Consider the following 15,428-nt stretch of genomic DNA (forward strand, 5'->3'; position numbering starts at 1 on the left):
TGATGAAGAATGAAAGAAATGTCAATTGACATTTACAAATATACCAGTCTAAATTAGGGATATGATTAGTCTGAAACCATTGAGTGTTAGAAAAAAATGATAAGAAGGTAAAAAAGAAGTTAATAAGAAATCAATGATAGTATGAAAAAGGAAAAAATTTCAACATAACAAGAAGATAATAGAAAAAGGAAATTGAGGTCATTTAACTACTAAACTGTAGACTGTTCTTTCTATGTAACTATGTTCTCACTCTATCCACTTTCTGTCTCCTATTTTTCCAACATACTTTGGACATTTTAAAATAAATTGCAACACACTTGAAAACAGATAAATTATAAGGGTTTACATCACATTTTCTTACCACAATGTTATAAAACTAGTAATTATAACAAAATGTGATAAAATATTTTGAAGTTAAAACACACATTTCTGAAAGTTTGTGTAAATAGGAAAATAAAAGCTGAGTTTTTAGATTTCTTATAAATATCAAAGTAAATTATGTACCTCAAAACTCAAGCACAAGGGAGGAGTCAAGATGGCGGTGTGGGAACACACAGAGTTAGCTTCTCCCCACAACTAGGGTGCCTGTCAGCCACTGGTAGGGGACTCTGACCCCCAAGGAGACAGGAGGAACCTCAGAGTGAACGAGTAGGATGTAGGCAGACTGATGGGGGAGAAGTGTAGCCCAGACAGCATTGGCGTCCCTTGTGCTGGGGAGCTTGCTGAGTTCCCAAGCCAATTCCCCCTCCCCTCAAAGCCCCATCCAGGCTGCCTGGGTCCTGGGGACATAGGAGGGAGGCTGGGGAGATCAGGAGTGGCAGAAAGGAGGGGCCATCCACGAGGATCAGGAGAGGAGCAGAGGGTGATTACCCTACTCACTTGGGCACAGGGAGCCTGCTGAGCTCCCAGGCTGGTCCCCTGCCCTCCAAGGCCCCCTTTTCCCCCTACCATATTGGTCCTGGGGACATAGGAGAGAGGCCTGGGAGATCAGAGAGGCAGGCAGGAGGGACCCTCCCAGACCCCAGACCAGAGGAGCAGGAGAGGAGAGGAGGGCATTTGCTCTGCCCCTGCTGGGCTCCCAGGTGAGGTCCCCTACCCTCTGAGACCAGGGATGGGTGGCACGCCTGGGTTCCTACTGTTCCTTGAGTATAAGCCCCATCCCCCACAGCCCTCAGGACATTTTCCAGCCTTGTGGGTCCTGAGCATCGGCCCCATACACCACCCAAACCTCACCCTTGCTTAGGTCTCGCTCTCCACAGTCAAGGCCTTCCCTCCCTCACCTTTTTTTTTCCTTTTCCCTCCTCCTCTTTTTTACTATAGGGTACTGATGTACACTCCAGTTGTTGATTCATATATCTTTTTATTTTTACATTCTTTCTAATAAGTCTGTTAGTTTCCTAGTCTAATTTTATTTTTACTTTGTTACTCTTCTTTTTTTTTCTCTTTTTTTTGCTGCCCCACATGGCTTGTGGGATCTTGATTCATGACCTCGGGGTCGGGCGGAAGCTCTTGCAATGGGAGCTCTGAGTCTGAACCACTGGACTAACAGAGAACCTCAGACTCCAGGGAATATTCTTCAGAGTGAGGTCTCCCAGAGGTTCCTCATCTCAGCACAAAGACCATCTCTACTCAATAGTCTACAAACTCTAGTGTTGGAAGCCTCGGGCCAAACAACCAGTAAAACAGGAACACAACCTACTCATTAAAAAAAAAAAAAAAATGAGATGGCAAAAAAATATGTCACAGTTGAAGGAGCAAGGTAAAAACCTACAAGACCAAGTAAATGAAAAGGAAATAGGCAATCTACCTGAAAAAGAATTCAGAGTAATGATAGCAAAGATGATTCAGAATCTCAGAAATAGAATGGAAGCACGGATTGAGAAAATACAAGAAGTGTTTAACAAAGACCTAGAAGAACTAAAGAACAAACAGAGATGAACAACACAATAACTGAAATGAAAAATACACTAGAAGGAATCAGTAAAAGAATAGCGGAAGCAGAAGAACGAATAAGTGAGCTGGAAGACAAAATGGTGGAAATAATTGCTGAGGAGAAAAATAAAGAAAAAAAGAATGAAAAGAATTGAAGACAATCTCAGAGGCCACTGGGACAATACTAAATGCACCAACATTCAAATTATAGGCGTCCCAGAAGAAGAGAAAAACAAATGGTCTGAGAAAATATTTGAAGAGATTATAGTGGAAAACTTCCTTAACATGGGAAAGGAAAGAGTCACCCAAATCCGGGAAGCACAGAGAGTCCCAATACAGGATAAAACCTAGGAAAAATACACCAGTACACATATTCATCAAATTAACAAAAATTAAATGCAAAGAAAAATATTAAAAACAGCAAGAGAAAAACAAAAATATAATATACAAAGAAATTCCCGTAAGGGTATCAGCTGATTTTTCAGTGGAAACCCTGCAAGCTAGAAGGGAGTGGCAGGATATACTTAAAGTGATGAAAGAAAAAAACCTACAACCAAGATTACTGTACCCAGCAAGGATTTAATTCAGGTTTGATGGAGAAGTCAAAAACTTTTCAGACAAACCAAAGCTAAGAGAATTCAGCACCATGAAAACAGTTTACAACAAATGCTAAAGAAACTTCCCTAAGCAGGAAACACAAAGAGAAGAAAAAGACCCACAAAAACAAACCGAAAACAATTAAGAAAATGGTAATAGGAACATACATATCGATAATAACCTTGAAAGTAAATAAACTAAATGCCGCAACCAAATGACACAGACTGGCTGAATGGATACAAAAAAAGACCCATATATATGCTGTCTACAAGAGACCTAATTCAGTCCTAGGGACACATACAGACTGAAAGTGAAGGGATGGAAATAGATATTCCATGTAAATGGAAATCAAAAGAAAGCTGGAGTAGCAATACTTGTATCAGATAAAATAGACTTTAAAATAAAGACTTTTACAAGAGATAAGGAGGGACATTACATAATAATCAAAGGATCAGTCCAAAAAGAAGATATAACAATTATAAATGTTTATGCACCCAACATAGGAGCACTTCAATACATAAGGCAAATGCTAACAACCATGAAAGGAAAAATCGACAGTAACAAAAGAATAGTAGGGAACTTTAACACCTCACTTACACCAATGGACAGATTATCCAGACAGAAAATTAATAAGGAAACACAAACTTTAAATGACATCATAGACCACATAGATCTAATTGATATTTATAGAACATTCCACCCAAGAGTGATGGAATACACTTTATTCTCAAGTACTCATGGAACATTCTCCAGGATAGATCACATCTTGGGTCACAAATCAAGCCTCGGTAAATTTAAGAAAATTGAAACCTATTAAGCATTTTTTCTGACCACAACACTATGAGATTGGAAATCAATTACAGGAAAAAACCTGTAAAAAACACAAAAAAACATGGAAGTTAAACAGTGCGCTCCTAAATAACCAAGAGATCACTGAAGAAATCAAAGAAGAAATAAAAAATACATAGAAACAAATGACAATGAAAACACAATGACCCAAAACCTATGCATCACAGCAAAAGCAGTTCTAAGAGGGAAGTTTACAGCAATTCAATCTCACCTCAAGAAACAAGAAAAATCTCACATAAACAATCTAATGTTACTTTTAAGACAACTAAAGAAAGAAGAGCAAAGAAAACCCAAAGTCAGAGGAAGGAAAGAAATCATAAAGATCAGAGCAGAAATAAATGAAATAGAAATGAAGAAAACAATAGCAAAGATCAATAAAACTAAAAGCTGGTTCTTTGAGAAGATAAACAAAATTGATAAACCCTTAGACATCAAGAAAAAGAAGGAGAGGACACAAATCAATAAAATTAGAAATGAAAAAGGAGAAATCACAACAGACACTGCAGAAATACAAAGGATTATAAGAGACTACTACAAACAACCATATGCCAATAAAATGGACAACCATGAAGAAATGGACAAATTCTTTGAAAGGTACAATTTTCCAAGACTGAACCAGGAAGAATTAGAAAATATGAACAGACCTATCACAAGTAATGAAATGGAAACCATAATTAAAAGTCTTCCAACAAAAAAATGTCCAGGACAAGATGGCTTCTCACGCGAATTCTATCAAACATTTAGAGAAGAGCACATTTAGAGAAGAGCAAACACCAATCCTTCTCAAACTCTTCTAAAAAATTGCTGAGGGAGAAACACTCCCAAATTCATTATACAAAGCCACCAACACCCTGATACCAAAACCAGAAAAAGGTATCACAAAAAATGAAAACTACAGGCCAATATCACTGATGAACAGAGATGTAAAAATCCTGAACAAAACACTAGCAAACAGAATCCAACAGCACATTAAAAGGATCACACACCATGATCAAGTGGAATTTATCCCAGGGATGCAAGGATTCTTCAATATATGCAAATCAATCAATGTGATACACCACATTAACAATTTAAGGAATAAAAACAATATGATCATCTCAGTAGATGCAGAAAAAACTTCTGACAAAATTCAACACCAATTTATTATAAAAACCCTCAAGAAAGTGGGCATAGAGGGAACCTACCTCAACATAATAAAGTCCATATATGACAAACCCACAGCAAGCATCATACTCAATGGTGAAAAACTGAAAGCATTTCCACTAGGATCAAGAACAAGAGAAGGATGTCCACTCTCGCCACTCTTATTCAACATAGTTTTGGAAGTCTTAGCCATGGCAATCAGAGAAAAAAAAGAAATAAAAGGAATACAAATTGGAAAAATAAGGATTAAAACCATCACTATTTGCTGATGACATGATGCTATACATAGAAAATCCTAAAGATACCACCAGGAAACTACTAGAACTAATCAATGAGTTTGATAAAGTTGCAGGATACAAAATTAATGCACAGAAATCTCTGGCATTCCTACACACCACCAACAAAAAATCAGAAGGAGAAATTAAGGAAACACTCCCATTTACCATTGCAGCAAAAAGAATAAAATACCTAGGAATAAACCTGCCTAAGGAGGCAAAAGACTTGTACTCAGAAAACTATAAAACACTGATGAAAGAAACCAAAGATGACAAAAAACAGATGGAGAAATATACCATGTTCTTGGATTGGAAGAATCAATATTGTGAAAATGACTATATAGCCTAAAGCAATCTACAGATTCAGTGTAATCCCTATCAAACTACCAATGGCATTCTTCACAGAAATGGAACAAAAAATCTTACAATTCATATGGAAACACAAAAGATCCTGAATAGCCAAAGCAATCTTGAGAAAAAAAAATGGAGTTGGAGGAATTAGCCTCCCCGACTTCAAACTATACCACAAAGCTACAGTAATCAAGACAGCAAGGTACTGGAACAAAAACAAATATAGATCAATGGTACAGGACAGAATGACCAGAGATAAATCCATGCACATATGGACACCTGTTTTATGACAAAGGAGGCAAGAACATACAATGGAGAAAAGACACCCTCTTCAAAAAGTGGTGCTGGGAAAACTGGAGAACTACATGTAAAAGAATGAAATTAGAACACTACCTAACACCATACACAAAAATAAACTCCAAATGGATTAATGACTTAAATGTAAGACCAGACACTATAAAACTTTTGGAGGAAAACATAGGAAAAACACTCTGACGTAAACCACAGGAAGAACTTTTTTGACCCACCTCCTAGAGTAACAGAAATAAAAACAAAAATAAACAAATGGGACTTAATTAAACTTAAAAGCTTTTGCACAACAAAGGAAACCATAAACAAGACAAAAAGACAACCCTCTGAATGGGAGAAAATATTTGCAAATAAAACAACAGACAAAGGATTAATCTCCAAAATATACAAATAGCTCATGCAGCTCCATATCAAACAAACAAACAATTCAGTTAAAAAGTGGGCAGAAGACCTAAATAGACATTTCACCAAGGAAGACATACAGTTGGCCAAAAGGCACATGAAAAGATGCTCAACATCACTAATTATTAGAGAAATGCAAATCAAAACTACAATGAGGTATCACCTCACGCCAGTCAGAATGGCCATTATCAAAAAATCTAGAAACAATAAATGCTGGAAAGGGTGTGGTGAAAAGGGAGCCCTCCTGCACTGTTGGTGGGAATGTAAATTGATCCAACCACTATGGAAAACAGTATGGAGGGTCCTTAAAGAACTAAAAAAAGAACTACCATATGACCTAGCAACCCCACTACTGGGCATATACTCTGAGAGAACCATAATTCAAAAAGAGACATGCACCCCAATGTTCATTGCAGCACTATTTACAATAACCAGGACATGGAACCAACCTAAGTGTCCATCGACAGAGGAATGGATAAAGAAGATGTGGCACATATATACAATGGAATATTACTCAGCCATAAAAAGGAACTAAACTGAGTTATTTGTAGTGAGGTGGGTGGACCTAGAGTCTGTCATACAGAGTGAAGTATGTCACCATATGTTAATGCATATATATGGAATCTAAAAAAAATGGTACTGATGAACCTAGTTGCAGGGCAGGAATAAAGAGGTAGACATAGAAAATGGACTTGATGACATGGGGTGGGAGGGGGAAGCTGGGGCAAAGTGAGAGTAACATTGATGTATATACACTCCCGAATGTAAAATAGTTGGCTGGTGGGAAGAAGCAGCATAGCACAGGGAGATCAGCTCGGTGCTTTGAGGTGACCTAGAAGGGTGGGATAGGGAGGATGGGAGGGAGGCTTAAGAGGGAGGGGATATGGGGACATGTGTATGCATACGGCTGATTTGCTTTGTTGTGCAACAGAAACTAATATGGTATTGTGAAGCAATTATACTCCAATAGAGATGTACTAAAAAAAAATGGTATCAATAGAAAAAAAACCTCAAGCATAAGGACAGTTTGAAAAACTGCAGTATTTACAAAAGCTGAAGATACACAGTTCCAAAGATAATCAGCTCCACTCCTATATATATACCTAAACCCAACAGGAGTGCATTCATAAGTTCACTGAAAGGCATGCACTAGAATATTCATTATAGCATTATTTGTAAGCCCAAACTGGGTGCTATCCACATAAATATCCACTCATAGGAGAAGCCGTAAAAATTGTGGAATACTCACACAATGGGAATTGATCATCTATAATGTGCATAATGCATAATTTATCAATACTAAGTACAAAAAAAGGACGAATCTCTGGTTTTAGAAGTCATGAGAGCAGTTAAGTGGAACAATTTTTACTGAGATGAGAATGTGCTAGGTTATTGGTATTCTGTTTTTGATCTGAGTCTGACTAAGCAGGTATCTTCTGACATGTGAAATCAATCCATTGAGCTGAACTCTTTTGATGTGGTTACTAGTCTTTACCGATACTATGTTCAATAAACACTTAAAAGTACATAGAAATTAAAAATATCATTCCCATTATATTTTTATTTATTAATTCATTAAAATAATGTCATTTTAATCATGACATGCTTTGCAAAACAAAAGAAAAAAAAGACCCCTAACTTTCAAAGACTTTTATGATCACTCAAGAAAGCAAAATTACAGAGACAAAGAAGCATCAGGAAATCAGTAAGGAAAAATAAATGACAAATTTAAAAAAATGATTTAAACATCAGGAAGTGTTATTTATACTGGTTCTGTGGGCTCCATGACTATGAATTCTTCTGTGAAGTGGATGAAGACTCCATCCAGGGCAAATTTAATCTCAGTCAACTCAATGAGCAGGTGCCTCACTGTAGACAAGCTCTAGACATGATCTTGGACCTGGAGCCTGATGAAGAGCTGGAAGACAACCCCAACCAGAGAACCCTGATTAAGCAGTCAGCCAAGATGCTGTATGGGTTCACCCGGACCACCTATATCCTCACAAACCATGGCACCGCCCAGATGTTGGAAAAGTACCAGCAGGGAGAGTTCGGCTACTGCCCCACGTGCACTGTGAGAACAAGCCAATGCTTTCCAATAGCCTTTCTGACACCCCAGGTGAGGCCCTGGTGAAGCTCTACTGCCCCAAGTGCATGGACAATTCCACACCTAAGACACCATCGAGGCAGCACCACACAGAAGGCCCCTACTTGGGTACCAGTTTCCCTCACATTGCTCTTCATGGTGCATGCTGAATGCCGGCCCAAGCAGCCCACTAACCAGTTTATGTCCAAAGTGTACAGTTGCAAGATCCATCCACTGTCCTACCAGGTGCAGTTCCAAGCTGCCAGCAACTTTGAGTCTGTCAAGACCGTTCACTTATTCCCAACCCCACCTGTCACTCTGTCTTTGACAGTTCCAGTCCTCCCCTGCCACCTTTAAGGAAATCTCTATGGTTTATATTTTAAATTAGAAGAGTCATTATTGTGATGTGAATATGAAATAAAGTAGAAAAAAGGCAAAAATAAGCATTTACTAAAAATTTATATAAAATCTTGCCAGATCTCTTCAGGAAAAATATTTTAGAGCTTGATGACTCCTAATATAAATGTTGTAAAATCATAAGGTATTTTGAAAATAATTCTATGGTAATTTATTTAATTACTAAATAAAATTCATTATTTATATTAAGATACATTAGCATCATTGATTAATGTATGAGAAGAATACTGAATAGTACCATAATAATGAAGAAATTTTTAAAAAGATCTACAAGAACTACCATGTTGAAAGGTACAAAAATCACAGGTCTTTAGAAAGGAAATTTTCATATACCTAAAATCAACTAATTCTCATATTATTTAAATAGTTCTGGGCTATAAGTTGAAATGGACTTTGCTGTGTCAAACCACAGACTGACTCGCATTATTTTAAAAAAAGCAAATCTCAAATATCACTAGTAAATAGCAATTAAATCTTAAGAGAGAATATATTTTTATACTTGGTAAAATAAATTCAATGTTTAATAAAATTCAAAGAAAGCATAAGTACCAACAGACGTATCTAAACATGACAAGAATGTGTATCTCAATCCACCTATATTTCAAAATGTTCTGGAAATTAATTTAATAGATTTATGATTATAAATGTGAAAAGAAGCTAAAATTTAGGTATATGATCTAGCAACTACTATAATGTACTATAAAACCTTTTATTTTTCCCTTGGAATAGAGAGTCAAGTCAAAAATAATGAATAATCCAATGAAATCAGAGTGTATACAAAATTTATGAACATCAGTGGGGAGAGATTGGATGACACATTAAATTGAGAATTGGCTAATTATGTCAAGTTGGGTTGATATAAAACATCTCTTAGTTGGAGAACTGAAATTCCAATCCCATCTCAGTGGAAAAAATCAAGATGCCTATTTGGAGAGTGTTCTTAGCCATCAAAATCTAGTTAGGCTAATTCAATGACTAATGATAACACCATACTTCTATGTGAGTGACAACAAATATAGACATTGTAATATTCATATTCTTCTCAGTATATTATTTTGTTAAGCACTGCATGTTGTTCTAGTTTTTTTTTTCATATTATAAGTGTTAGTTTTTGTTAACTTGATCTTTCTACACCTATCTATCCTTGAGGTGCTTGGATTTATCCTGTAGATACTGTGTTGGAATCATGTTAGCCACCTCAGGGTCAGATATTATGAAACATTTTTGTCATCCACAATGGAGACTTTGTAACAAGCTACAGCAGTGGGGAGAAGCAATTTATTTAAGTATAAGGTATAAATGGGGCAGCAAAATAATAACATTAAAATTCAAACAAGACCCTTTCAAATAGGCATATTTGTTGAAAATATTTAATCTAAGAGGCAAGTAGACAGATGAGTAAGGACAAGGAGCAGAAAACTATGGTGTCTTGGAAAACCATATCCATGTGAAAACTGAATACTGTCAGCACCAAGTTCTTTCATGTAGTCTTGAATTCAACTGTAATTGAAGCACAGATCATAAATGAGAAGGGTTTTTCAATCTGACACCCTTAGAGGAAAAAAGTGACAAATGTAATTTTCAGATTGCAAAGCATTAGTTTATCATTGCACTTTGTTGTGAAGATATAGAGCAAAGTTGGAGAATATTTATATACCACATCCTAATGACACATGGAATAAGAAAGTTGAGCTCATCATTCTGAAACTTAATATCTCTTTTGTTTACTAAAAAAAGCAAAAAGCAAAACTGTGATAATCGATATTTTTCACTTATATCTAGGGATAGTTATATTAAGCATGGTGTTTGTAATAAGAAGCTGCTGTTGCTCAAATGGATATTGCAACATATTTTTCTTGTCTACTCAAATTTATAATCTATGTTAGACAGAATATTTAGCTTACCAACTTACTCTAATTATCCATACGTGTACCCCAGTTACCATGTTTTAATTAATGTGAACATTATATAAATTATATAAATCATCTTGAATTATGAAAAACTTTTAAAACTATCTTTCTAGCATATTGTTAAGATAAAATTAAAATTTTATTTACAGTCAATTCACTTAAAAACATTTTATCTGAAGCTTTTGGGTGGAAAGAAAAAGCGTTTACCGTTACCTGTACCCTCAGAAGGATTGACTGAGTCTCTTAGTATCAAATAACATATACATAAAGTATGAGATAACTTGTTTCTTAATCATATGCATTAGGAAGTATATACTGCCTTGCTAAATAAGGGTTTGAAAACTCTTATTCTGATGCTTTCTAGTTTCATAATCTTGAGAAAACATACCTAATCTGTATTAAACTCAATTTATTAATCTGTGACGTTGACAAACATTGAGTGACTCCTCATAGATTAATTGAAGAGATTAAATAACATAAGCCACATAAAGTATACTACTATACATAGAAAATGATCAAAGTGTATTGACTATTACTGATATTAATTTAATGTAAGTAAGTGTATTTGGTAATTCCACCCAAACAATCTCTCTATAGTGCTCCTGGCTTCTGGGATATTATGGAGCTATTTTCACTAAAGATGGGAGATGATTTCACTTCAAATACAGCATATTTCTTTCAAACATATCTTCGATCCTGTTTCTATTTAGCATCCTTTGAAGTACAAATAAATTTCCAAAGGGAGCCAACCCTCTTTTGCTGAATGTTGTAAACAGTTTTTTTTTCTTATTTATTTATTTATTTTTTGTAAACAGATTTTAATCTCAGTACCTGACAGGACAACACAGCTCTTCTCTTCAGCACACCATGTATTTGTCACTCTACTCAGTGTATCCAGTTTTCTGTGCACTGTAGATCAGTAGCTTTATCTCCATCTCCAGGCATATTTATTTCTGCACTTTTTGTATCACCAAATAATCCTAAGTATACATTGATTGTTTCCTGAATTTTATATTTCAAAGGCACTAGTTATTGATTGGACAGCTCCGGAAACCTAGATTTGTGCCCTTGTCTCCAGTCCCCATTCAGGGACAGCTAGAGCAGTGGCCCATATGCATTCTTCTCAAAAGCCTAATTGCTTCAGGTGACTATCCCTACTATTTTCTGAAACCTCTGAGACTGAATTCAGAGAGTTGAATTCCGTTCTTTTTTGACATGTTCTAACTACATTCATGGAAGGAAACTTGTACACATTTTCAATTTTAAAAATTACCTAAAATAGTAAGACTTTAACTCCCCCTGGATGCCATGCCTCACAATCATGGTTGTTTCTTTGGGACATCAGTCTGGGCAGGAATCTCCTCCTCCTTCTTTGTCAGGAGGTGAAGTCATATCTTTGTGCTTGCATTTGTTCAGTTTCTCCACACTAAGTTTGGAAAGGCTGTTTTGATTATTTTACAATCCTGACATTCAATTGTGATCATGACTAACTTATTGCAACAAAAACTATTAAGAATCCAGGAATAAATCATCATCTTTCTGTTCTCAGAAGGACAAAGCATGCCACACTTGAAAGGAAAATTGTTTTTAGTAGACCTATTCAATTTTTCTGAAAGGATGCAATTCACATGTAGACTACAAACACACATTGTACATATTTTACTGCATTGTGTAAGGAAACAAAAACACAGGTAAATAAAAGTAAAATTTCCTTCAGAGTTTTGCAATTCACTAAAATAGCACTATAAAATTTCTGTGTAAAAGAAGATAATAGGTCTGTTGTTGGTTTCAAAACAGTTCTAGTAGGGTAAAAGTATCTTGAACTGTCAACAAATGTGGCATCCATCTTATCTATTAATGGTCTTGGGAAGACCGTTTTCAGAATGCAAAAGTTTAAAACTGAAATTCACTTCATGGGGTTAGAGCTTTTAATGGACTGTCACTGATAAGGAAATGATGGAGAGCACAATGTTTCTGCAATCTCATTAGCTGGATGTGTTGTGTGAAGTTGAATTTCCCAATCTCCAGAATACGAACATATACTACCAGTGAGGAGAGAAGAAAAGCAATTCAAAGTTCTATATTTAACTTTTATTCTTTTGAATACAGCATTAAAATAACAATTTCCATGGCATTGTATTTTCCTTAGTTCTTTAGTGGGCAATAAAAATAAATCTCATATTATTTTAGCATAATATCATCCTTCCAAAGGAAATCTATTTTGAAATGACATCTCATGTGGTCAGAGAACTTCCCTTAGTTCATATAAAGTTGGCAACTACACTGTTTTCTTCATTAGAAAGAGACAAGATAATATATTCAATCATCAGTGTCACGGGGCATGCTTCACGAGTATTTGCTTAAAACTTTTAATGCTGTGCAAATGTGACATTTAAGAAATATTTATTTAGAGTAAGCCAAATAAATTTGTTGACTCATTCATGATGCCCATGGAATATGATTTTCTATTGATCATTTATATTAAAATGTCAATGTGTAAAACTAGATCTCAAAATGCAGGAATATCTGTATATGAATGCAAACTATGTCAATCATGTAGAATTGGTTGACAGGTACACAGATGTTTGGCATACTGCAGCTTAATTGACAAAATTTCCCTATAAAAATAATGGTTTTCTCTTGTTAATGTAGCCTTTTCTTTCCAATTTAATGGAGAAAGTCTATGAATTAAGGCATTCAAATTTTTTTAATATTTATAATTTCAACTTAAATATATTTAGATAGAAATATATAATGAAAGCAAAACAAAGAAACACAATTTTAGTCCCGGTTCTGCCACCTTCTTATTTATTTATCCCAGGCAAATCACTCAGTCTCTCTGAGTTCCCATGTATTCATACTTTTGTGTCTAGTAACTAGATAATTGTCAAAGACACTTATAATTTTATGATAACTTTATAAAGACCAGAAACGGGGTAGAGTGATCTCACAAATACATTAAATATGTGCAGCAGTGAATAAGAATTCTGTTTTCCTCTATGAAGATGGTTGCTACAAATGTGCAATGTTTCAGGTGGGAGAAAAATGTGTCTTCTGACATCTGCAGCAGTATTTCCATGTAAACCAGGAAAAAAGAATGACTTCAAAGGACATAATGATAACTAAGATGTATGGAACACTTTCTATCACTGATAGCTTTAAAGATTTCCTTACAAAATCCTCATAGTAAGCCTCTGAAGTTGATCCCAAAATGACCATTATTTTCTAGATGAGGAACCTGGGACTCAAGAAATTTGGGTAAGACACACAAGGTGAAGTAGCTAGCAACATCAGAACTGGATTCAGAATATGAGAGTCTGGCTATAGACGTGATATAATTTAACCATGCTTACAGCAACAATTTTGAAAAAACGTGAGAATTCGTTCAGAGATTTGGAAGAGATATGGAAAGAGACCATCTATTTTAGGCAAAAAATGTATTGAAAGCAATATCCCTTTGTTTCAAAAAATACCTGTATTGCTGTAATTTAAAAATAACCTTTTAAATACTCTTCCCCTTTATCAACTGAGAACAATTATTTGATTATTGGGAAATATATAAACAATCATATTAGCCAAATGATTAGAGTTGCTTGGTCTTCAACCAATGGCTTTTGGAAGGAAATACATTTTTCTCTTGATGCTCCTCAAGGAAAAATTGACATAAGAAATAATTGTCACTTAAATATTTTCTAAATGCTTTTAAGGACTTTGATTAAAATTGGGGAGGGGCAAGACCAAGGTCAAGTACATAATGCTTTTTCATTTAACAAGGAGGAACTTCCTGACTTATTTGATTCAGCTCACAAGGACTTTTTTTGGTTAACATCAACACTCAAAAATTTAGAGAGCTCACATTAAAATATGAATTTCTTTCTTTTCCACAAACACTGGAATATCTGCCAAACCTGGTTCTGAATTCCAATGTGGCAATGATCCATGGTTGCTGGGTAGCAGCTGCCACCTTTAGGCGGGCCATGCACTTTGCAATGCTTCCAACCACCCGGGGCCTGCTTCACTCAATTACATTTCCAATCTGGCATTAAAAAAAAGAATATTCAGTGCTTTACAGTCTCCTTCTTAATGCCACCATTTAATACTTTTTTTTTCCTTCCCAATACTCATTAGGGTCTTGTGAAATGCCCTGAGTCCAAAGCAGTGAATAATTTTTGTTACCAGTGGAAAGAAGGATGGATTAATTTGATTAATTTCCTCTGAATGCTTTGAAGTAAGGCATCAAAGAATCACTGTTTACCTCTTGAAATGCTCAGATTTGATTCTATAGTAAAGAAACTGTGATTCAACTTTCATCCAAAGGACAATTGGAGAGCTTTGGAACTTTGTGCTTAAACAAAGACATATCATAGTCCATTTTATTCTTTTCTTAAAAGGTATGCATTTAGCATTAATATTATTTGCCCCCTGGCATGTATCAGTAAAAATAGTTTCCCTTTAATATGATTTTTAAGTGTAGATTTATAATTAAAATACATTTGCACTGTAAAAGAAGCTTTTGTCCAAGGAAAATAAAATTTGAAACTATTTTAACATACTCAAATTTGTGCTTTCAGAAAACTTCCCGAATTATTGCATTACAATTAGTTGCTATGAAATCATCTAGTCCTTGCTGTTCTGAAAAGAACCTTGCATAGTAGCCCTATAATTATATGTGCATTATCTGAGTGAATTGAGAATAAAAATAATAAATTATATTAAGTTTATGAATTATAATTTGTATCATTTAGGGCATAATTTTGATTTTTCAGAATATAATTAGTACTTTGATTCTTTATATAGCTAAAAACTGAAAATGAGATAGTTGTGCCACCTTTACAATCCTTAGTATCTCTCTGTCTTTGTCTCTGTCTCTCTTGCTCTCACAAGCACAGAAAACACACACACACACACACACACACAACTGCAATATCTTTTCTACTCAAAGTCTGAAAAATTATACTTACATGATGTTTTGAAACAACAAAAAAGAAAACAATGCTAAAGCATACTCTCAGAGATAGTCTGTGGTATACTCACACATACTGATGGTTAAAATGGAAAATATTTTTAAATGATACACAAGACAGCAATTTTCTATGAGCTTTGATAATGCATGACTTTTGCCTCTCAGTTCAACTTTATAGACACTATATTGAAGAA

At 35.2% G+C, this 15,428-nt stretch overlaps 1 long non-coding RNA gene and 1 pseudogene across 1 annotated transcript; one reads left to right on the forward strand and one right to left on the reverse strand.

Moving 5' to 3' along the window:
- Positions 1-535: 535 nt before the first annotated feature.
- On the forward strand, positions 536-8,301 carry LOC125960447 (casein kinase II subunit beta-like; annotated as a pseudogene).
- Positions 8,302-9,617: 1,316 nt separating this feature from the next.
- Positions 9,618-15,084, reverse strand: LOC125960479 (uncharacterized). Its single transcript, XR_007470160.1, has 2 exons — positions 11,545-15,084; positions 9,618-9,861 (listed from the first exon to the last, which is right to left on the reverse strand). It is a non-coding gene; the product is annotated as an uncharacterized LOC125960479 (long non-coding RNA).
- Between the last annotated feature and the right edge of the window lie 344 nt (positions 15,085-15,428).

The sequence above is a fragment of the Orcinus orca genome, chromosome 11 (genome assembly GCF_937001465.1).
Source record: "Orcinus orca chromosome 11, mOrcOrc1.1, whole genome shotgun sequence".
NCBI lineage: Eukaryota > Metazoa > Chordata > Mammalia > Artiodactyla > Delphinidae > Orcinus > Orcinus orca.